At 41.4% G+C, this 21,236-nt stretch overlaps 1 protein-coding gene and 11 non-coding genes across 12 annotated transcripts in view; 10 read left to right on the forward strand and 2 right to left on the reverse strand.

Annotated features, from left to right (window-relative positions):
• The window catches only part of plekhg2 (pleckstrin homology domain containing, family G (with RhoGef domain) member 2), a 72,659-nt gene that overhangs the window by 1,148 nt on the left and 50,275 nt on the right, over positions 1-21,236 (forward strand). The gene's annotated exons all lie outside the window — the stretch shown is intronic.
• trnak-uuu (transfer RNA lysine (anticodon UUU)) lies at positions 3,587-3,678 on the forward strand. The gene is given in 2 exon segments: positions 3,587-3,623; positions 3,643-3,678. It is a non-coding gene; the product is annotated as a tRNA-Lys (tRNA).
• Positions 4,333-4,423, forward strand: trnar-ucu (transfer RNA arginine (anticodon UCU)). The gene is given in 2 exon segments: positions 4,333-4,369; positions 4,388-4,423. It is a non-coding gene; the product is annotated as a tRNA-Arg (tRNA).
• Positions 4,819-4,910, forward strand: trnar-ucu (transfer RNA arginine (anticodon UCU)). The gene is given in 2 exon segments: positions 4,819-4,855; positions 4,875-4,910. It is a non-coding gene; the product is annotated as a tRNA-Arg (tRNA).
• trnar-ucu (transfer RNA arginine (anticodon UCU)) lies at positions 5,306-5,396 on the forward strand. The gene is given in 2 exon segments: positions 5,306-5,342; positions 5,361-5,396. It is a non-coding gene; the product is annotated as a tRNA-Arg (tRNA).
• Positions 5,793-5,884, forward strand: trnar-ucu (transfer RNA arginine (anticodon UCU)). The gene is given in 2 exon segments: positions 5,793-5,829; positions 5,849-5,884. It is a non-coding gene; the product is annotated as a tRNA-Arg (tRNA).
• On the forward strand, positions 6,280-6,370 carry trnar-ucu (transfer RNA arginine (anticodon UCU)). Its single transcript is given in 2 exon segments — positions 6,280-6,316; positions 6,335-6,370. It is a non-coding gene; the product is annotated as a tRNA-Arg (tRNA).
• trnar-ucu (transfer RNA arginine (anticodon UCU)) lies at positions 6,767-6,858 on the forward strand. The gene is given in 2 exon segments: positions 6,767-6,803; positions 6,823-6,858. It is a non-coding gene; the product is annotated as a tRNA-Arg (tRNA).
• Positions 7,254-7,344, forward strand: trnar-ucu (transfer RNA arginine (anticodon UCU)). The gene is given in 2 exon segments: positions 7,254-7,290; positions 7,309-7,344. It is a non-coding gene; the product is annotated as a tRNA-Arg (tRNA).
• Positions 7,741-7,832, forward strand: trnar-ucu (transfer RNA arginine (anticodon UCU)). The gene is given in 2 exon segments: positions 7,741-7,777; positions 7,797-7,832. It is a non-coding gene; the product is annotated as a tRNA-Arg (tRNA).
• Positions 11,200-11,291, reverse strand: trnar-ucu (transfer RNA arginine (anticodon UCU)). Its single transcript is given in 2 exon segments — positions 11,200-11,235; positions 11,255-11,291. It is a non-coding gene; the product is annotated as a tRNA-Arg (tRNA).
• trnar-ucu (transfer RNA arginine (anticodon UCU)) lies at positions 15,287-15,378 on the reverse strand. Its single transcript is given in 2 exon segments — positions 15,287-15,322; positions 15,342-15,378. It is a non-coding gene; the product is annotated as a tRNA-Arg (tRNA).

Consider the following 21,236-nt stretch of genomic DNA (forward strand, 5'->3'; position numbering starts at 1 on the left):
ACCAGCAGCTGAACCATCAGTGTGTTCTGTCCAGTCACTGTCGATGGCTGTAGTGAACATAGCAGCCTGTAGGAGGCGCTGGGAAGACTCTTCAGACCAGTTTAAATCCCAGTTAGTGACTCTCTGAACTAAACTGATCACTCATCTGTTTCACACATCTTTTATTCATTACTTATTAAATACAGAACCAAACGTTGTTTCTTTGGTTTTATTTCATTTTGTCAAGTACATACATTCATGGAATTTGACTCCAGTTTTATGCAATGTATCTCAATGTACTTACACAGAATAGAAAGAACCGCCAGGAACAATAATGACCATAAATAACATAAGAATACATTAATAAAAATAAATAAAATGTCTATATACAAGTCAAGTGTTCTGGAAGTTGTAAATAATGCAAAGAAATAAATACTGGATGGATATACATGGACTGGATGATTATGTACATGTGGAGATGTAGATATACTGCATGCACACTGAGTAGGATTTATATTTACAGTGACAGGTATGTACGTTAATAAAAAAAATCTGCATTAAAGACTGTAAATTATAATCAAAAAATGTGCATTAAAGACGTTAAATAATAATTTAAAAATGTGCATTAATGACCATAAATTATCGTCTCAAAGTGTGTGTTGTCGGCTTCAGTTAAAGTTACACGACACGTCACAACATCAGGCCGTTTATAGAGACTATTCCCATTTACACAGTAAGCAGGATGTCAGTGAAGGCATCACCAGTACACTTGAACACATCTTGTGTTTTATAGAAGACAAAAAGTAAAACAGGAACGTCGTGGCTAAAAGATCATTATTTTTCTGTAACGTGTAGAGAAAGTTCAGAGCTCCACACACACCGAGGGAACATCTTTTCTCATTGGCTGATATCCAGACATGACTAATCAAACACTTAACTGAAGGATGTGTGTGTGCGTGTCAAGGCTGAATCATCAGCCAATAAGGACCTTCGATTACTGCCTCAGAGAAACACTAATGGATTTATAATTATACATGTGTGTGTGTGTGTATGTGTGTGTGTGTGTGTGTGTGTGTGTGTGTGTGTGTGTGTGTGTGTGTGTGTGTTGGCAGGCCGATGACAGCTACGTCCTTCTGAGCATCGATCTCACTAATAACACACCTCAAGTCAGGAACAAACACACATCACTGTCTAAACTGGGTCAAACTGACTTCTTACTGCATTATACAGATATGTGTGTGTGTGTTAGTGTGTGGATTGAAGTGCCTTTGAGCAACGTATGGACTCTTGGTGTTGTCCAAATGTCATAGAGAGATGCATCTTACCACAGACTGTCTCTTGTAGAGACAACAACGTCTCTAGATGACTTTATGTTGAGTGTTGATGGAGCAGCTGCATCGCCTGGCACTGATCCAACCAGACTCCATTCAGAAAACAAGCATTTTAAAAGTTGTCTGCTTGTCGTCATGGTAACAGACCTGACAAAGCATGAATTCAGACTTTTTACTAATCAGCATCATTATGTAGTTATTTCAGCATCATTTTGATCTGTTTATTGATATTAAATCAAAGTTTATTTTGGGTTCATACTGCAGTAGTGATGTGTAGCTGCTAGATACAGTCAGTGTGATGTCACTGTGTGTGAATACAGCTCGCCGCCGGGTGACGTTATGAACCCAGACACGACGGCGCTTGGTTTTCTGACACATCTGGGAATTCACCAACATGTACAAAGCAGCAGCAGCAGTTATTTCTTCCATGGTTGATGGAGGAAAAAAAAGTTGTTGGTATCTATGGAGACAAGCGGAAATTTCCTTCGTTCTTGGTGTGAATGCGACATTACAGCTAGTGTGTACTCAATATCCCATAATCCCTTGCAAAATGCTCACTTGTTCAGTGGTGTCACCTCATCCTTCCAACATCTGTTTTTACTTCCCTCCCTATGTTTCCTTCCTTCTCATACCTTTATTAGGGCTGGGAAATATGACGACATATATCGTCAAAACAATATAAAAATGTCTTGTATATATTTTTCTATATCGTTTCTTTATATAAAGTCATAACTTAACAAGGAAAAGGAAGTCGTAATATTACGAGAATAAAGTCATAACTTTACGAGAAAAAAAGAAAATAACACGTAAAATTTCTACTTTATAATTTTATGATTTTTATTCTCATAATACTACGACTTTTTTTTTCGTAACTTCTGACTTTATTCTCATAATATTATGACTTTATTCTCTAAATCTCAGTTTTATTTTTTTTCCTCAATGTGGCCCTAACACTCCGTCGTACCGTCGTACCATAGACCTACAACAATGATAAAAAAAAATGAAAATGTAAACAAAACACAGTTATTCATTTCCATCTTTATAAATCCACAAGGAGCCACTGGAGAGGAGCTGAAGACTTCTGACCTCTGACTTAAAACTTTTATGTTCGTTTTGCACTCAAGTTCTTAAAATGAGAAAGTACTTTTTATTTGATCAAGTATTTAATTCACACAGGAGTATAATAATAATAATAATAATAGTATACAGAAAATAGGCTTTACCATGTGGTTATTTATTTATTGAATCACCAGAAAACATTGTGATATAAATCTTTATCATGATATTAAATTACCTATATCATGGTAGAAGATTTGGGCCATATCGCCCAGCTCTAATCTTTATTAATAACGTTTTGTACTGCATAAAAAAAAAGTTATTTTCATAATGATTTGAATTTTTTAAAAAGCTTTGGATCGTGTGGACCGATCAGAAGCAGCTGGACTGACAGATGAAACCTCGGTAGCGTACCAGGCGTCCACTTTGTTTAAAATCTTTTCTTTAAAATAAAGATTGATTGCAGAGAAACTGACAGAGCTGAGGTCAGACTGGACTGAAAGGAGAGGAGGGATGAGGGAGGGATGAAGGAGGGATAGAGGAAGGATGAAGGAGGGATAGAGGACTTAGAGAAAGTTTGTCAGAATAATAAACTTTTTCAGTTCAGTTTGTTTGGGGACGCTGAACCTCCTCCTCTTCTTTCACACCTCCCCTCCTCTCTCCCTCCATCAGTCCAAACAAGCTCTCCTTCAAAACAGACTTCTTTTCTTTTGTCTTTCTTTCCTCTCTCTCTCTCTCTCTCTCTCTCTCTCTCTCTCTCTCTCTCTCTCTCTCTCTCTCTCTCTCTCTCTCTCTCTCTCTTTTCACGTCTCTCCGTCCTATAAACTCTCCTCTTGGCTTCTCTCTCTCTTTTCTTGTGTCTTTGTTAGAGGGAACATCTGGCTCTGTGGTGATCTTGGTAGAACATTGAACTTCTAGTTAAACTCTAAAGAAGTAATTCAAAGGTTGTGGGTTCAAGTCCCACCAGGGTCCAGATTTACATGCGGCAGTGTGATTTAACGGGAGGTTTAAAGTATTTAGAAGGGAGAAACGACTGATTATGGTTTCAGTAATGTGTAAATGAAACCGTGTGGTACAGAAATGTTGTTGTTGGTTCAAGTTCCACTAAAGTTAAACTTTGGACCTGATAAAATGCAGCAATGAACATTTAAATTGTAGAATTACAGGTTGATTCAGCCACTTTTTGTTTTGTTTTGTTACACGTTTGTTAGGCTTCTAGCGGCTCTGTGGTGCAATGGATAGCGCATTGGACTTTTAGTTAAGCTCTAAAGAAGTGATTCAAAGGTTGTGGGTTCGACTCCCACCGGAGTTGGTCTTTAGATATTGCATGTATTATGCAATGACAAACGTCAGCAGTGGAAACTTCAAACTTCAATCTGTAGGATTACTGCTTGAATGAATGCGATCACGCAAAATAATGTACTTAAACTCAAAGGTTGTGGGTTCGAGTCCCATCAGAGCCAAGTTTTAGTGTTGTTTTTTCTGTCAAATGTTCCATAGTCCTATGGTGGCTCTGTGGCGCAATGGACTTCTAGTTAAGCTCTAAAGAGTTATTCAAAGGTTGTGGGTTCGAGTCCCACCAGAGTCAGGCTTTTAATCAATTGATGACAAAAGGCAGCAGTGGACCTTCAAACTTCAAACTGTAGAATCCCTGCTTGAATGAATGCCATCATGCTGAAATAATGTACTCAAAGGTTGTGGGTTTGAGTCCCACCACAGTTGAGTTTTACATGCAGTAGTGTGATTTAATGGAAGAATTAGAGTGTTTAGAAGAAATATAATGGTTGTTTATAGTTTCAGTAATATGTAAATGAAACATTGTGGTACAGAAATGTAAAGGTTGTTGGTTCAAGTTCCACTAAAGTTAAACTTTAGAGCTGATAAAAGGCAGCAGTGAACATTTAAATTGTAGGATTAGAGGTTGTTTGTGTTGTTTTTTTTCTCACACATTCATATGATCCGCAGTGGCTCTGTGGCGCAATGGATAGCGCATTGGACTTCTAGTTAAGCTCTAAAAAGTTATTCAAAGGTTGTGGGTTCGAGTCCCACCAGAGTCGATCTTTACATATTATATGCAATGACAATAGTCAGCACTAGACCTTCAAGCTACAAACTGTTAGATCCCTTCATGAATGAATACCATCACGCTAAAATAATGTACTTACTTAAAGGTTATGGTTTCGAATCCCACCATAGTCAAGTTTTATATGCAACAATGGGATTTAATGGAATAATTAGAGTGTTTAGAAGACCAAAAACTGCAGTTTATAGTTTCACTAATGTGTAAATAACATTGTGCTGCAGAAATGTGAAGGTTGTTGGTTCAAGTTCCACTGAAGTTAAATTTAGAGCTGACAAAAGTCAGCTGTGAAGCTTTAACTGTAAAATTACAGGTTTAATGAACCACTTTTCTTTTTGTTTTGTCTTGCTCCACGGTTGGCAGGCTTCCAGTGGCTCTGTGGCGCAATGGATAGCGCACTGGACTTCTAGTTAAGCTCAAAAGAAGTAATTCAAAGGTTGTGGGTTCGAGTCCCACCACAGTCGAACTTTAGATATCGCATGTATTATGCAATGACAAAAGGCAGCAGTGGACCTTCAAACTTCAAACTGTTAGATCCCTGCTTAAATGAATGCCATCATGCTGAAATAATGTACTTAAACTCAAAGGTTGTGGGTTTGAGTCCCACCACAGTTGAGTTTTACATGCAGTAGTGTGATTTAATGGAAGAATTAGAATGTTTAGAAGAAGTATAATGGTTGTTTATAGTTTCAGTAATATGTAAATGAAACATTGTGGTACAGAAATGTAAAGGTTGTTGGTTCAAGTTCCACTAAAGTTAAACTTTAGAGCTGATAAAAGGCAGCAGTGAACATTTAAATTGTAGGATTAGAGGTTGTTTGTGTTGTTTTTTTTCTCACACATTCATATGATCTGCAGTGGCTCTGTGGCGCAATGGATAGCGCATTGGACTTCTAGTTAAGCTCTAAAAAGTTATTCAAAGGTTGTGGGTTCGAGTCCCACCAGAGTCGATCTTTACATATTATATGCAATGACAATAGTCAGCACTAGACCTTCAAGCTACAAACTGTTAGATCCCTTCATGAATGAATACCATCACGCTAAAATAATGTACTTACTTAAAGGTTATGGTTTCGAATCCCACCATAGTCAAGTTTTATATGCAGCAATGGGATTTAATGGAATAATTAGAGTGTTTAGAAGACCAAAAACTGCAGTTTATAGTTTCACTAATGTGTAAATAACATTGTGCTGCAGAAATGTGAAGGTTGTTGGTTCAAGTTCCACTGAAGTTAAATTTAGAGCTGACAAAAGTCAGCTGTGAAGCTTTAAACTGTAAAATTACAGGTTTAATGAACCACTTTTCTTTTTGTTTTGTCTTGCTCCACGGTTGGCAGGCTTCCAGTGGCTCTGTGGCGCAATGGATAGCGCACTGGACTTCTAGTTAAGCTCAAAAGAAGTAATTCAAAGGTTGTGGGTTCGAGTCCCACCACAGTCGAACTTTAGATATCGCATGTATTATGCAATGACAAAAGGCAGCAGTGGACCTTCAAACTTCAAACTGTTAGATCCCTGCTTAAATGAATGCCATCATGCTGAAATAATGTACTTAAACTCAAAGGTTGTGGGTTTGAGTCCCACCACAGTTGAGTTTTACATGCAGTAGTGTGATTTAATGGAAGAATTAGAATGTTTAGAAGAAGTATAATGGTTGTTTATAGTTTCAGTAATATGTAAATGAAACATTGTGGTACAGAAATGTAAAGGTTGTTGGTTCAAGTTCCACTAAAGTTAAACTTTAGAGCTGATAAAAGGCAGCAGTGAACATTTAAATTGTAGGATTAGAGGTTGTTTGTGTTGTTTTTTTTCTCACACATTCATATGATCTGCAGTGGCTCTGTGGCGCAATGGATAGCGCATTGGACTTCTAGTTAAGCTCTAAAAAGTTATTCAAAGGTTGTGGGTTCGAGTCCCACCAGAGTCGATCTTTACATATTATATGCAATGACAATAGTCAGCACTAGACCTTCAAGCTACAAACTGTTAGATCCCTTCATGAATGAATACCATCACGCTAAAATAATGTACTTACTTAAAGGTTATGGTTTCGAATCCCACCATAGTCAAGTTTTATATGCAGCAATGGGATTTAATGGAATAATTAGAGTGTTTAGAAGACCAAAAACTGCAGTTTATAGTTTCACTAATGTGTAAATAACATTGTGCTGCAGAAATGTGAAGGTTGTTGGTTCAAGTTCCACTGAAGTTAAATTTAGAGCTGACAAAAGTCAGCTGTGAAGCTTTAAACTGTAAAATTACAGGTTTAATGAACCACTTTTCTTTTTGTTTTGTCTTGCTCCACGGTTGGCAGGCTTCCAGTGGCTCTGTGGCGCAATGGATAGCGCACTGGACTTCTAGTTAAGCTCAAAAGAAGTAATTCAAAGGTTGTGGGTTCGAGTCCCACCACAGTCGAACTTTAGATATCGCATGTATTATGCAATGACAAAAGGCAGCAGTGGACCTTCAAACTTCAAACTGTTAGATCCCTGCTTAAATGAATGCCATCATGCTGAAATAATGTACTTAAACTCAAAGGTTGTGGGTTTGAGTCCCACCACAGTTGAGTTTTACATGCAGTAGTGTGATTTAATGGAAGAATTAGAATGTTTAGAAGAAGTATAATGGTTGTTTATAGTTTCAGTAATATGTAAATGAAACATTGTGGTACAGAAATGTAAAGGTTGTTGGTTCAAGTTCCACTAAAGTTAAACTTTAGAGCTGATAAAAGGCAGCAGTGAACATTTAAATTGTAGGATTAGAGGTTGTTTGTGTTGTTTTTTTTCTCACACATTCATATGATCCGCAGTGGCTCTGTGGCGCAATGGATAGCGCATTGGACTTCTAGTTAAGCTCTAAAAAGTTATTCAAAGGTTGTGGGTTCGAGTCCCACCAGAGTCGATCTTTACATATTATATGCAATGACAATAGTCAGCACTAGACCTTCAAGCTACAAACTGTTAGATCCCTTCATGAATGAATACCATCACGCTAAAATAATGTACTTACTTAAAGGTTATGGTTTCGGATCCCACCATAGTCAAGTTTTATATGCAGCAATGGGATTTAATGGAATAATTAGAGTGTTTAGAAGACCAAAAACTGCAGTTTATAGTTTCACTAATGTGTAAATAACATTGTGCTGCAGAAATGTGAAGGTTGTTGGTTCAAGTTCCACTGAAGTTAAATTTAGAGCTGACAAAAGTCAGCTGTGAAGCTTTAAACTGTAAAATTACAGGTTTAATGAACCACTTTTCTTTTTGTTTTGTCTTGCTCCACGGTTGGCAGGCTTCCAGTGGCTCTGTGGCGCAATGGATAGCGCACTGGACTTCTAGTTAAGCTCAAAAGAAGTAATTCAAAGGTTGTGGGTTCGAGTCCCACCACAGTCGAACTTTAGATATCGCATGTATTATGCAATGACAAAAGGCAGCAGTGGACCTTCAAACTTCAAACTGTTAGATCCCTGCTTCAATCGCCTTTCATGCTAAAATAATGTACTTACTCAAAGGTTGTTGGTTCGAGTCCCACCAGAGTATAGTTTTACATGCAGCAATGTGATTTAATGGAAGAATTACAGTGTTTAGAAGAAGAAAAACTGCTATTTATAGTTTCAGTAATATGTAAATTAACAATTGTAGTGCAGAAATGGTTGTTGGATCAAGTTCCACTGAAGTCAAACTTTAGAGCTTTTTTTAGAGGATTACACGTTTAATTAACCACTTTTTGCTTTGTGTAACCTTTCAGGTTAACTTGAACCACATGAACTGTCCACGTATGTTACATGTACCACCACAGAGTTCTCTTTGAATAAGTACCTGACGGAGTTTTCCATGTTTTAGGTTTCTACCACGTCTCTGAGTCCTCTGCTCCGTTTCTCATCTGAGAGACTGAGCAGCTTTTTAAAACACAAGGAGCCATTGATTTCACAGGAATCAAACGCACCCTCAACCATCACCCAAGTATTTGGAAGCAGTTTTAATATCGAGCCCATGATGCAGGATAATTATGGGATGTGGGAGGATCGTTTCCTCGGCGACCGATGTTTGTCGTTTATAATAATTAGCCAGATAATTTAGCATCGTCTGAGGTTGGACAGAGGCTCTACTGTGACGTACTGTGTGTGTGTGTGTGTGTGTATGTGTGGCTGAGGCGACGGATGTATACCGCAGTGTTTCCGACCTCAGAGCAACGCAGTAAACAACACAAACAACACACACACACACACACATGAATGCATGAATACATATAGTAAATGCTCATCACACACAGGAATTTGGATGCACTTCAAGTGAAAAAGCTGGACTGAAGAGGGACGTTTGATCGGCTATATTTCTAAATGGATGTTTTAATGAACGTCTCTTCTGTTCTTATCCGTTAGAGCGGAAACAAATAATAAAGAGCAACATACATGTGGCTCTGTGGCGAAAAGGACTTCTAGTAAAACTGTAAAGAAGTTATTCAAAGGTTGTGAGTTCGGGTCCCGTCAAAGTCGGACAATATCGGAGAAGCGTTTCAGAGACGGAGAGAAAGGGTTGCTAATAGTTTAGCCTTCTGCTAACAGCATGATCTCATCATGATGTCGACACAAAAACTAAACACAGGAGAAGTGATTCAGAGGTTGTGGGTTCGAGTCCCACCAGAGTCGTCCTTTATAGACAGATATTAGGGACCATTAAGGAACAGCTTCTTTGTTGAGGTCTGTAGGAAACAATGCTCTCATGTGTTCATGGTGTTTATGGTTGAAACCAGGTGTGTGTGGTTGGAGTTCAGGTGTGTGTTTGATACCTCTAACTGTCTGTCTGTACATTCCCATCATGAATCACTGCTCTCTCTCTCTCTCTCTGGCTTTATCATTCCAGTCTTCCCATAAAAACTCTCTGTCATTTGGTTTCTTTCCACTAATTTGACATACACACACACACACACACACACACACACACACATGTAAATACATAGAGGGAATTTCCAAACACACACACACACACACTGAGTCTGTGTATTTTTACGGTCTTTTCTCTGCAGCAGCTGGCGACAGATTTAAAGAGTGTGATGGTTCAACTGTCCACTGAGAGGACTCTGCTTCCCACAATACAACACAGGACAATAGAGCAGAATAACACAGAACACAAAAGAATACACTAGAGCTGCTTTGGGACGTCAGTGAGTCTGTCCAACACTTTGTTCCAAATATAACAACAACTATTGGATGGATGGTGATGAAATATGGTTCATCATTCATGTTCGCTAATAACTTTAGTGAGTCAACATGTTAACGTGTCCAATTGTTTAGTTCATTACCAAATAACTGCAGAACTAAAGATGTTCCCATCAGTCGGTTCTAGGGATGCACCAATACAACTGTTTCGGTCCTGATACCGATAGCGATACCTGGGCTTTTGGGTATCAGCCAATACTGAGCACCGATCTAATATCAGTGTTTGATTAATCAGCTGTATGCCTCACTGAGGGACTGGGATCATTCTGTTATGTGTAAGGCCGGTCCGGGGGATTGAACCGGCGACAATCTGGCTCCTCTAACCTTTAGGCCACTATTGACCATTGTCTCCCAAATCCACATTACACACACAAGGAAAATTCAGAGTGTTCACATTGGAAAACAAAATGTAGTATAATGCAAACAGTCATAACGCTGCCTGAATACACTCCATTGTTGAGTCGGCCGTCGATGGACACCATTGTCCCCCAAAGCAATGCACAAAGGAAACGTAGACGCTGCTCACAGCTGCAAAAGATGGTGATGAAACAGCTCCAGAAAGACGTTAGAAAACTATAACTAACTTTTCATTTTGTTTTTTCCTTCATAGTGCCCTTCTCAAATAAAGTTTCATTAACGTCTGACAGTACGTCAGTATGTATGTACCATGCCATTTCCTGTTAGTATAAACCGTAAAAATTGGGGCTGACAAAGTTAACACAATATCCACAATCCACAATATTTACACCATTTCACAGTTTTAAACGTAATCAGGTTCCAGTGTATGTGAATGACATCAGCTGACAGGAAGTAAACATGGACCCAACCTGTTCCGTTGAAATGTGCTAACAACGAGTAAAGAAGCAAAGAGACAAAACTTATTTTTTCACAACAGTGGTTGCCGCCATTTTGGACTGAAAACGCTTATTATATTTATATACGACTCTTTGTAGTCAGACGTTTTACTGGCGTCCGGTAGACGCTTTCAGTTCAAAATGGAGGAAGCGTAGCTCTGCTGCTGGCCGCTGAGTGAATTAACTTTCACTTCTTGGCGATATCCGTTGTGTGGTGTTAAAACAGAATGTTTCAGACAGAGGGTGAATACAGGTATATAAAGTATTTGTGAACATTACAGAATGTAAACGTGTTCTAATAGAAACATAAAATACAGGTATGAACCTGAAAATGAGTTTTTCTGACCACATTCCCAGACTAACCCTTGTAATCAGATTACATATCAGTAATCTTACTCAGGTTTCCGCCCCTCAAACTGAACAGAACTGGAATAAACTCGACTATAAACAAGAGAGACGAGAGCCGTCCAGATTTAGCTGCTAACAGACGGAGGTCAGAGGTCAGAGTCTCTCTGACTCAGCTCCCCTCAGGAGAACTTTCTCAACACTGTTTTAACATCGTTCTTCTTCTGTTACATAAACTATGATCCGTTAGACTGAGAGCTCCAACAGTTGGACGCTGAATCTGATTTATGAGTCTGTATTCTAAACAAACTGCACAAACAGAGTCATGGAAACTATAACAGACGACTCTGGTGGGACTCGAACCCACAACCTTTGAATCTCTTCTTTACAGATTAACTAGAAGTCCAATGCGCTGTCCATTGCGCCACAGAGCCCCATGTTGACACACTCATTACAGCTACATCACTAAAGACCAAGAAGAGGTGTGAATGGCTGAAATTAGCATCTGAACAACAGTGAAACTAACTGGAACCTCCCTCGCTGCAGCACTGGATGAAACCCCCGAACTGCATGTGATTATCATAAAGTGGGCATGTCTGTAAAGGGGAGACTCGTGGGTACCCATAGAACCCATTTACATTCACATATCTGGAAGTCAGAGGTCAAGGGACCCCTTTGAAAATGGACATGACAGTTTACCTCGCCAAAAGTTATTGTAAGTTTGGAGCGTTATTTAACCTCCTTCACTACAAGCTAGTATGACATGCTTGGTACCGATGGATTCATCAGGTTTTATAGTTTACTATGATATCAGGATCTCACTTTTCTTCTGCCTTTCCTTCAGACATTTTCTGGACTTTTTTTTACGTTTCTTTTTTTGATTTTTTGGACAATTTTCAGACATTTTTGAGATTTCTTTTTTTTTTAAAAAACTGGTAATTTTTCTGACATTTTGGGGACTTTGCTTTTTTTTTTACATTTTTCAGACTTTCTTTGGACAATAACCCTCCCACATTCACATATCTAGAGGTCAGAGGTCAGGGGACCTCTTTGAAAATGGCCATGGCAGTTTTTCCTCGCCGAAATATTTCATATGATACCAGTATCTTCACTCTAGCTTAAAAAAAAATAACTAGAGTGAAGATACTGGTATCATAGTAAACTATAAAACCTGATGAATCCATCGGTACCAACCAGGTCATACCAGCTGGTCATGAAGGAGGATAAATAACGCTCCAAACTTACACTCAATGTTGGCGAGGAAAAACTGTCATGTCCATTTTCAAAGGGGTCCCTTGACCTCTGACCTCCAGATGTATGAATGTAAATGGGTTCTATGTGTACCCACGAGTCTCCCCTTTACAGACATGCCCACTTTATGATGATCACATGCAGAGCCACATGTTCACACACACATCTAAAGCTACATGACTAAAGACTAAGATTTGCTGATTAGGTGTGAATGGTTGTAATTCCTGCTGATTCTCATGTATCCAGATGGCTGAATGTGTGTAAACTCATTTCACAGTGTGTGTGTGTGTGTGTGTGCTGACTCGTGTTGAACGTAACCAACTGTCAGTCACAGTACCATCACCGTGTGTGTGTGTGTATGTGTGTGTGCGTGTGTGTGTGTGTGTGTGTGTGTGTGTGTGTGTGTGTGTGTGTGTGTGTGTGTGTGTGTGTGTGTGTGCGTGCGTGCGTGCGTGTGTGTGTGTGAGGAGCCGGTCGACGCCATGAGCACAATAGAAACAGCAGGACAACAGAGTGGAGCTATTGTCTGCATGAAAGACAAATACTGTGTTTTACGTGTTTACAAAGAGACACACACACACACACACACACACGCACACACACGCACAGTGAGACCACACACAGTGTACTGGACTACATAGTGTGACGATGATGATGATGATGATGATGATGATGATGATGATGATGATGATGATGATGATAATGATGATGATGATGAACATGCCACATGTATACATATATACATAGATATTGATTTCAATGGTCGAGATCTGAAGCTAATTTCGATCGATTTCCGATGTAGAATTGAAACCCCGAATATATACCGATCAGCCATAACATCAGGTCAGCACGGGCACCCTGACCGGTCTGCGGCTACGCAGACCCGTACGCAACAAACTGCTCCTCACTGTGTGTTCTGACACCTTTCTATCAGAACCAGCATGAACTGTTTCAGCAGTTTGAGCTCCAGCAGCTCTTCTGTTGGATCAGACAACACGGGCCAGCCTTCGATCCCCACGTGCATCAATGAGCCTCGGGTCTGACCCTGTCGCCGGTTCACCGGTTCTCCTTCCTTGGACCACTTTTGGTAGTTCCTGACCACTGCAGACCGGGAACATCCCACAAGAGCTGCAGTTCTGGAGATGATCTGACCTGGTCGTCTAGCCAGCGCTATCTGGCACTTGTTGTCAAAGTCGCTCACATCCTTACGCTGGCCCATTTTTCCTGCTTCCAACACAAAAATTCAAAATGTTCACTTCACCTGTCAGTGGTCTGAATGTTACGGCTGATCAGTGTACATCTATAATGTAAAATCTATATGTGGTCACTTTAATGGCTCATTAACTGCAACAATTAACGTCTTCTGTTCCCTCATGGCTGAGTTGTGTTTACGTGGTTGGCCACAGATAGCGTGACATCGGGTCGCGTTTTTCAAAAGTTGATTCTGTTTCTTTTTTTCCACCGCTGCGTTTTATTCCGGCACCTCCTGCTTTCACCGCCCTGCCTGATGTTACTGCCTGATGTTGGTTGATCTTTGTACTGCTCAAATTACCACAGCTAACAGCTCAATGACCCTTCTACTCCGACGTTATTTATATGGCAAAGATATAGTAGAGTGCAAATAAAATAGAACATATCAATAAGGTGCTAGAAGACGAACACACACACACAGAGAAGAGCAGAGAGCGTCCCTGTGTCGCTTCTCTTAACAGCACTACTGGACGTTTACACTGACTGTCGCTGTGTTTGTCTAGCCTTGACCACTGTGTGTGTGTGTGTGTGTGTGTGTGTGTGTGTGTGTGTGTGTGTGTGTGTGTGTGTGGATTGTACCCGCTCCTGTGACAGTGTAAATTAATGGTCATGATTGTGTGTGTGTGTGTGTGTTTCCGTCTGTGGGTCGGCGTGGCCTCCTGACATTGTCTCGTCTCAGACACAAACAGTGGGCAGCAGCAGCAGCAGCCATTGTGTGTGTGTGCGTGTGACCTTCATGACCTTCTCTACAGTTTCGGCTCTTTGTGACATTTTGAGTTGTTATTGGACCTTTATGGTTTGAATTGTTTTCTCAGATTGTGAGTGACTCTGTAATCTTTTCAACATCAAAACACATTTCTGCAACAGAAGTTTGTTTCAGTGTTACACACTAATTAATTGATTTAAAAAAACATATTTTTCCACATATTTATTATATTTTTTAGTGCTGTCAATCGATTAAAATAGTTAATCGTGATTAATCGCAAATTAATCACACATTTTTTTATCTGTTCAAAATGTACCTTAAAGGGAGATTTGACAAGTATTTAATACTCTTATCAACATTGGAGTGGACAAATATGCTGCTTTATGCAAATGTATGTATATATTTATTATTGTAAATCAATTAACACAAAACAATGACAGATATTGTCCAGAAACCCTCACAGGTACTGCATTTAGCATAAAAAAGTTGCGTTAATGCGTCAAATGAATTAGTGGCGTCAAAACGAATTTGCATTAATGCGTTATTATTGCATTACTTTGACAGACATCATTTTTTCATATTTTCTATTGTAATTTTTTCTATTTTATATTATGTTATATTTTATATGATATATGACACAAAAACACAGATTCCTCGTATGTGCAGACCTACGTGGTAATAAAACTGATGATTGAAGGTCGTAGTTGTAAATCTTGGCCTGACAGACGTCGTTGACTGATGGTCACCGTGATAGTTGGAGAAACCAAACTCTTGACCCACGTCGACGAACCAACCAATTAGAACAGAGCATGAAATGATCCAGAACACGCTGTTGAGCTGACGTAATGCTGATGCTAAAAACATGTTCACCTCAAACTCCCTTTGCAGGATCAGTGTTTTTATGTTGCCAAAGCTGAGAGAAGGCCATGTGGTTGATGTTATTTACATCATGGTGCTGCGATGTTCATCGCACCTTCTCACATTCCTCAAAACTGATATCAGTCAGTCCAGTACAAAGATTTTATTGGAATCATCTCACACAGTGTGACTCGAAATGAACTTTTTGCACAGAGGATGATTTTAGTAGATTGTGTTGGGACTCGAACCCACAACCTTTACCTAGAAGTCAGTTCATTATTTTAGCATGAGGGCTCATTCAAGCAGGGATCCAACAGTTTGGAGATTCACTTCTTTTTTTCTTCAAATGCAATATCTAAAGCTCGACTCTGGTGGGACTCGAACCCACAACCTTTGAATCACTTCTTTAGAGTTCAACTAGAAGTCCAATGCGCTATCCATTGCGCCACAGAGCCACTGGGAGCCAATATTGTTTGGTTCATTCTTACCTTTTATCAGCTCTAAAGTTTAACCTCAGTGGAACTTGAACCAACAACCTTTACATTTCTGTACCACAATGTTTCATTTGCATATTACTAAATTATAAACAGCAGTTTTTCGTTTCTGAGCACTCTAATTCTTCCATTAAATCACCTTGCTGCATGTTAACCTTGACTCTGGTGGGAGGCGAACCCAAAACCTTTCAGTTCAAGTAGAAGCAAATTCATTCTTTAAGCGTGAAGGGATTAATTCAAGCCGGGGTCCAACAGTTTGAAAGTTCACTGCTTCCTTTTATCATTAATTGCAATTTTTAATTAGGACTCAAACCCACAACTTTTCAATAACTTTTTTAGAGCTTACCTAGAAGTCCAACGTGCTATCCATTGCGCCAAGGAAATAGCCGGTTAGTCGTGCTACGGTTGCTAAAAATAGTAACACACTACCAGAATATGTCTGCTGATCCTCGCCTCGAAACCCGTGTCACCCAAACCTCATGCCATTAATATTTAGCAAACACACATGAATAGATGGTTCTAAGGTGGATCTTTTATCGTTGCCGTTATAATGACGGTCATTTATCATTATTATCGCTATTTCCTATTGGCTTTATTATCGCAGATCGTCGAGCTATTAATGCTATAAATAGTAACATTAACGCGCTACCAAAACACGGCTGATGATCATCGCCTCGTATCCCGTGTTGTAATGATATGAAAGATGTAATTGGCTTTATTATTAAGGCGGTTCAAACGGTGTGTTAATATTGTCTGTTGTGCTTAATCTATGGTAGAAATTAAGCAGTGTGTGCTGTATGTAAATATTACAATATTTTGTTTATCACAAGCATTGACTATTAACTTTATACACTTGCCATTGTGATTAATTAATAGCCTATCATTTAGGAACAGGACAGAATAGTTTATATATAATATTATAATATAATTTAATATAATGTAGGCTAATAAAATAGATTATTATTAATACTATTATTACTAGAAGAGTATATATATATTTATTGTATATAATATAATTCAGTGGTATGCTGTACATTGTATTTGAATGAAAAAGAACACTTGTATTGAGTCATCTTAATAACATATTTATTATAAACAAATTTTAAAAAACAGTACAGTAATAAAATCAGTGCAATCAGTGGTATATACATTTATCAACAATAAAATCAACAGGAATACAATGTAATGGAACAAAATAGAACAGAATATATATGTATATATATATATAATACAATAAAAAAAATATATTATAAATACTATTGTTACTAGAATAATATATATATAATATAATGCAATATAATAAAATATAATATAATATAATACCATATAATATAATATAATACCATGTAATAGAATAGAATAGAATATAGTATCGTATAATAGAATATAATAGATTATTATTAATACTATATTACTAGAATACAATACAGTATATGAAATAGTATATAATACAATACAATATAGGCTAATGTGAACAGAGTTATCAGGGTCGAGTATCTTTTTTTGTGCCATATCCCCGGGCTTCAAGTGCAGCCCTCCACTCAGCCAGAGTCACGGTGGCTGTGGCCTGGCAGTACCAATTCCCAAAGTACTGTTGGTGGGTGGCAGGGTCCCGCTCCCTCTGACACTGCTTGCAGGTGATGGCGTCACTCTTCCTAGAGTATTTCCTCTTCCTTTTGCCACTCTGTTCCTCCTCCTGTCTTTTCCTCTTGTGGTAATTTTGAGTGGTGTAAGGCACATCTGTCAGGGAAGAACCTGCAGGAACCACAGATTGGAAGGCAGGCAAGAGAGGTTGTGGTGCAGGCAGGTGAGGTTGGGCTGCACACAGGAGAGGTCTGGGCGCAAGCAGGAGAGGTCTGAGAGGTTGGGGAGCTGCCTGGAGAGGCGGCTCGAGAGCTGCAAGGAAGGGCGGCCTAAGACCAGCAGATGGAGTTATGTTCAGTCTTTGTTTTAGCTGGGCCATCCCTGCAGTATTAGGGGGCAAAACAAAGATGTGGGGATTTGCCACACTGCTGTTAGGCATACAGGGTCTTCCTTTCCTTTCAACTGCAGGAGGCAGGCTCTCTGGGCTGACGAAGGTGATTTTTGAGGTGGAGATGGCCTGCTCGCAAAGAGGCTGGGGGCCGTGGTGAGGTGGAGGGCAGCTGTGTGGTGGTTGCAGCTCGGGAAGAGGCTGAGGGCCGTGGTGAGCTGGAGGGCGGCTGTGTGGTGGTTGCAGCTCGGGAAGAGGCTGAGGGCCGTGGTGAGCTGGAGGGCAGCTGTGTGGTGGTTGCAGCTCGTGAAGAGGCTGAGGGCCGTGGTGAGGTGGAGGGCAGCTGTGTGGTGGTTGCAGCTCGCAAAGAGGCTGAGGGCCGTGGTGAGCTGGAGGGCAGCTGTGTGGTGGTTGCAGCTCGTGAAGAGGCTGAGGGCCGTGGTGAGGTGGAGGGCAGCTGTGTGGTGGTTGCAGCTCGCAAAGAGGCTGAGGGCCGTGGTGAGGTGGAGGGCGGCTGTGTGGTGGTTGCAGCTCGCGAAGAGGCTGAGGGCCGTGGTGAGCTGGAGGGCAGCTGTGTGGTGGTTGCAGCTCGCAAAGAGGCTGAGGGCCGTGGTGAGGTGGAGGGCAGCTGTGTGGTGGTTGCAGCTCGTGAAGAGGCTGAGGGCCGTGGTGAGCTGGAGGGCAGCTGTGTGGTGGTTGCAGCTCGCAAAGAGGCTGAGGGCCGTGGTGAGGTGGAGGGCAGCTGTGTGGTGGTTGCAGCTCGTGAAGAGGCTGAGGGCCGTGGTGAGCTGGAGGGCGGCTGTGTGGTGGTTGCAGCTCGCGAAGAGGCTGAGGGCCGTGGTGAGCTGGAGGGCAGCTGTGTGGTGGTTGCAGCTCGCAAAGAGGCTGAGGGCCGTGGTGAGGTGGAGGGCGGCTGTGTGGTGGTTGCAGCTCGCGAAGAGGCTGAGGGCCGTGGTGAGCTGGAGGGCAGCTGTGTGGTGGTTGCAGCTCGCAAAGAGGCTGAGGGCCGTGGTGAGGTGGAGGGCGGCTGTGTGGTGGTTGCAGCTCGCGAAGAGGCTGAGGGCCGTGGTGAGCTGGAGGGCAGCTGTGTGGTGGTTGCAGCTCGCAAAGAGGCTGAGGGCCGTGGTGAGGTGGAGGGCAGCTGTGTGGTGGTTGCAGCTCGTGAAGAGGCTGAGGGCCGTGGTGAGCTGGAGGGCAGCTGTGTGGTGGTTGCAGCTCGCAAAGAGGCTGAGGGCCGTGGTGAGGTGGAGGGCAGCTGTGTGGTGGTTGCAGCTCGTGAAGAGGCTGAGGGCCGTGGTGAGCTGGAGGGCGGCTGTGTGGTGGTTGCAGCTCGCGAAGAGGCTGAGGGCCGTGGTGAGCTGGAGGGCAGCTGTGTGGTGGTTGCAGCTCGCAAAGAGGCTGAGGGCCGTGGTGAGGTGGAGGGCGGCTGTGTGGTGGTTGCAGCTCGCGAAGAGGCTGAGGGCCGTGGTGAGCTGGAGGGCAGCTGTGTGGTGGTTGCAGCTCGCAAAGAGGCTGAGGGCCGTGGTGAGGTGGAGGGCGGCTGTGTGGTGGTTGCAGCTCGCGAAGAGGCTGAGGGCCGTGGTGAGTTGGAGGGCGGCTGTGTGGTGGTTGCAGCTCGCGAAGAGGCTGAGGGCCGTGGTGAGGTGGAGGGCGGCTGTGTGGAGGTGAGTGGCAGGTTGGCTCTGGCTTCTAGCGGATCTCACCTCCTGCTTGACCTGGATGGCATAACGGCCTGCAGGATAATGTGAGATGTACCCCTGGAAGGCTCTTTTGTTGACGAGGTTGTTGTGTGAATCAGAGTTTCCTGACTCCTCTGACATTGATGCCACCACATAACCCGCATACCCCAACGCATTTTCTGCCACCCATTGAAAAGTTTGGCCCCTGAATATCCCAAACTGCATCTGATGTTGGCCCAGGACATGCTGCATATTCTCCGGGTCTCCACCGCGACGCAGAACAGCCATCTTCGCACTCTTTCACCCTCTCAGGCGACAGAGCCCGCACCCATGGCCTGTTCTCCCTCTTAATTCGTTTTGCTTCCTCTGTGTCGAAGAGGCTAGCATGGCCATCCCCCCTCCTCCTAAATTTAGGCTCCATTCTGTATGATTGGGGGGAAAAACAAAACACAGTGAGAATATGCTTGGTCTGTCCTCTTATATTGTAAAATTATGGCCTGCTATATGTTATGTTATAATTTCTTTCTTCTTTCTTAATTTCATATTTACTTTTAGTATATTTCACTACAGAATAGTGATCCAGCAAACTAAGAATGTCATTGCATTGATAACTTGTTTATTTATGCATATGCCAATACATCCTTGTATCCTGATCTCCAATCTAGCTAAACTAACATAAATTACACTCTGTGTCCATTACTTCTCATGCAAAAGAGGTTATGCAACATTTAGTTGCCTCTGTCTGTCTGTGATACAGTGTTTTCTAATAATGTACTTACTATACAGAATCTGTAAACAATTTAATTTTTTAAAACTAGTTACCAGGTGAGTACCTTACTGGACCTATGCATTACCATGTCTTATTCTCAACTGCTTTACAACCTGTAACTTAACACTATAACATTCTGAAACAATTCATATACACAGGGGCTACATTAGCATACTCAGCAAAATACCAAATACATAGACTGATCCACACATAAAGAGTGGAAACATAGATTACGTTGGTAAACTGTGGACTACGTATTTTCTGTCTTGTACTATTGATTAACGTTAACGTCAGTGTTATTACCAGATAGCCAGCCCGTTATTAACTGTAGGGCTACATAATGTGCTATGTAAACAGACAGGCTAACACACTAGTGTTGTCAGCTGCCTAAAATAAAGCATAGTGTCATATCAGCTGACGTCAGCTGGTTATGAATGGAGAGTCGTTCGCGACTTCAACTAGTGTGAGATAGCCAGGTTACGTGGATATGACATTAGCTCGCTAGCGTGCTGGCTCGCCACCAATGTAAACGATGAACTTACCCAAACTATAGCAAAGACGTTGGGTCGAAAAGAAATGCTGGTGAAGGACTTGACTTTCCGTTGAAGGGACCTGACGTTGATTTCTAGGGGCGTGGCTTCCGGCGTCAATCTTGGTAGCGATAGCGAGTGTGATTGGTCAAATCTTGGTAGACGCAACGGACGGTGATTGGCTGTCGCCATTCTTGGTAGCAGGGCGGCCTCCGATTGGTCAAATCTTGGTAGAATCTTGGTAGCGATACGCAAGATGATTGGCTCTGAAATGATGGATGAGCTCGACAGAGCCAATTCAGGACAATTGTTCCTCTTTTAAATACTGTAATTCTTCCATTAAATCACACTGCTGCATGTAAAGTTTGACTGTAGTGGGACGTGAACACACAACTTTTGAGTTTAACTAGAAGTAAATTCATTATTTTTGCATAACAGGACTAATTCAAGCAGGAATGCTGAAGTTTGGCTACTGCCTCTTGACTCTGGTGGGACTCGAACCCACAACCTTTGAATAACTTCTTTAGAGTTCAACTAGATGTCCAATGCGCCACATAGCCACTTTGTTCTCTACACCACATGGTATTCATATATTATGTCCAACAGTTATGGCAGTACGTTAATATATATGTTGTTTTCGAGACATGTAAATATAAAACTTTCTGCTTCCTTGTCTATTCCTCGTGTATTTCTACATACAGATACATAAACAGAAGATATATATGTTCCTGTGTGTCCGTTGAATGAAGCAGAATATTTGATTGGTAGAGTTGTGACCAGCGGCTGAAAGCTGGAAGCTGAAAGCCAGGAGGCCTCTCTGTCTGTCAGTGATCTCATATAAACATGAACCCCACCGAGGTAGAAATATG

The sequence above is a fragment of the Sebastes fasciatus genome, chromosome 7, assembly GCF_043250625.1.
Source record: "Sebastes fasciatus isolate fSebFas1 chromosome 7, fSebFas1.pri, whole genome shotgun sequence".
In the NCBI taxonomy this organism is placed as follows: domain Eukaryota; kingdom Metazoa; phylum Chordata; class Actinopteri; order Perciformes; family Sebastidae; genus Sebastes; species Sebastes fasciatus.